This window comes from Arachis ipaensis, chromosome B07, assembly GCF_000816755.2.
Source record: "Arachis ipaensis cultivar K30076 chromosome B07, Araip1.1, whole genome shotgun sequence".
NCBI lineage: Eukaryota > Viridiplantae > Streptophyta > Magnoliopsida > Fabales > Fabaceae > Arachis > Arachis ipaensis.
The window spans coordinates 82,466,959-82,469,944 of record NC_029791.2 but is presented as its reverse complement, the minus strand read 5'-3'; positions in this window follow the sequence as shown (position 1 = coordinate 82,469,944).

Sequence of the window (2,986 nt, the reverse complement as noted above, 5' to 3'; positions counted from 1 at the left end):
TTAAGCTTGGATAAGCCAACCTGAAATCTTTGGAGTTCTTGTTTGCAATTATGTAAAATTCACATGAAATCAATTGATGAACTTCCACTTCTTTTCCCAACATAATGCAATGGATCATCACTGCTCTTTTAACGGTGACTTCAGAACAGTTGCTAGTGGGCAATATAGAGCGCCCAATGAAGTCCAGCCATCCTCTGGCGACTGGTTTGAGATCTTCTCTCTTGAGTTGATTTGGGACGCCCTTGCTGCTAGTGGTCCACCTGGCTCCAGGGATGCATATATCCTCTAGAATCTTATCCAGGCCCTTGTTTGTTCTCATCATTCTTCTATTGAAGGAGTCTGGGTCATCTTTCAGCTGAGGTAGCTTAAAGATCTCCCTGATTTTGTCAGGGTGGATGTGAACAATCTTTCATCCGACCAAAGTTCGATAGTCGTAGAGGGCAGTTCCAGATATTCTCTGCCTGTCTGTTTGCCACAGATTAGCATAGAACTCCTGAACCATATTCCTTCCCACTTTTGTTTCAGGATTAGCTAGGATTTCCCAGTTTCTGTTTCGAATCTGCTCTTGGATCTCCGGATATTCATCTTCTTTCAGATCAAACTTGACTTCCGGGATCACTGATCTTAGACCCATTATTTTGTAGTAATGGTCCGAATGTTCTTTGGTTAAGAACTTCCCTTAATTCCAAAGTGGTTTTGGAATACTCTCTTTCTTGCCTCTTGGAGTGGGTTGTTTTCTTTTAGGAGCCATGATCTTAGTGGGTATGGTTTAGTGATCACGGATAAACACACCAAACTTAGAGGTTTGCTTGTCCTCAAGCAAAAGAAAAGAAAGGAGAGGGATAGAAGGAGAGCTAGGCGCAACTTGTGGAGGAGAGGGGAAGAGGCCGAGCCAATATTTAAGGGGTAGGGGGTGGGTTTCGAAAATCTTTTGAAAAAGATATGATAGAAAAAGTGATTTGGAAAAGATAAGTATGATATGAAAAGATGTGATTTAAAATTGAAAAGATATGAAAGATATTTGAAAAAGATGAATCAGGATTTTGAAAAAGATAATGTGGAGATTTGAAAAAAAGATATTGATGAGTTGAGAAGATTTTAGAAGGAAAAGAGATAGATTTGTTTTGGAGAATTTGAAAAAGAGTTGGATTGTATTGAAAAATAGGATTTATGTTTTTGGATTAAGATACATTTGATATTTTTGAAATAGGGTTTTTAGAAATTAGGGTTAAAAGATTTTTGGAATTGAGAGTTTGTAACATGTTTATGCAAGAAATCATGAATTGAAACATGAAAATTAAAATTAAAACAAAAATTGTGAAGTAAAAACGAATTTACCTCCTCCCCACCATCCTGGCGTTAAACGCCCAAATGCTGCATGTTTTGGGCATTTAACGCCCAAATGCTGCTTCTCCTGGGCGTTCAACGCCCAGGTGTTGCTTCTTTCTGGCGTTGAATGCCAGGAACTCCTTTGTCACTGGGCATTTTTCTGAACGCCCAGGATGTTGTAAATCTGGCGTTAAACGCCCAGAAGGTGCTTCATTCTGGCATTCAACGCCCATAAGATGCTTCTTTCTGGCGTTTAACGCCCAGATGGCTATCCTTACTGGCGTTCAACGCCCAGTGGATGCTTCTTTTGGGTGTTGAACGCCCAAAACAGCCTTTACTGGTGTTTTCTTGCCAGTGAGCTCCTTTTTTCTGTTTGGTGCTCTGAATCCTTCTGTAGCCCTGTGAACTTATGCAATTGATTCTTTACCTTGTTAATATTAAGCTCATGTAATTAAGATGAAAAATAAAATAAAATAAAATAAAATAAAATAACAAAAAAAAGTTAGCTAATGGCTGGGTTGCCTCCCAGCAAGCGCTTCTTTATTGTCTTTAGCTGGACCTTGCTGAGCTTTTAATCTAGCCTCAGCCTTGAGCATTCTTGCTCAACATTTCCTTCAAGATAGTGCTTGATTCTCTGTCCATTAACAATGAACTTCTTATCAGAATCAATGTCTTGAAGCTCCACATAACCGTATGGTGATACACTTGTAATCACATATGGTCCCCTCCACCGGGATTTTAGTTTCCCGGGGAATAGCCTGAGCCTAGAGTTAAACAACAGAACCTTTTGTCCTGGTTCAAAGATTCTAGATGACAGCTTTCTGTCATGCCACCTTTTTTATTTCTCTTTATAAAGCTTGGCATTTTCGAAAGCAGTGAATCTGAATTCCTCTAGCTCATTCAGCTGGAGCAATCCTTTTTTCTCCAGCTAATTTGGCATAAAAGTTTAGGAATCTGGTTGCCCAGTAGGCCTTATGTTCCAGTTCCGCGGGCAGGTGACAAGCCTTACCATACACAAGTTGGTATGGGGAGGTCCCTATAGGAGTCTTGAATGCTGTTCTGTAAGCCCACAGAGCATCATCCAAGCTTCGTGCCCAATCCTTTCTATGGGTACTTACAGTCCGTTCCAAGATTCTTTTTAGTTCTCTATTAGAAACTTCAGCTTGCCCATTTGTCTGTGGATGATATGGAGTCACCACCTTGTGGCGAATCCCATACCGGACCATGGCAGAGTAAAGCTGTTTGTTGCAAAAGTGAGTGCCCCCATCACTGATTAGTACCCTAGGGACACCAAACCTATTGAAGATATGTTTCTGGAGGAACTTCAGCACTGTTTTAGTATCATTGGTGGTGTGGCAATGGCCTCTACCCATTTTGATACATAGTCGACTGCCACCAGAATATAAGTGTTTGAGTATGATGGTGGAAAAGGTCCCATGAAGTCAATTCTCCACACGTCAAACAACTCAATCTCCAAGATTCCTTATTGAGGCATGGCATAACCATGAGGCAGATTACCAGCTCTTTGGCAACTGTCACAGTTACGTACAAACTCTCGGGAATCTCTATAGAGTGTAGGCCAGTAGAAGCCACATTGGAGGACCTTGGTGGCTGTTCGCTCACCTCCGAAATGGCCTCCATATTGTGATCCATGGCA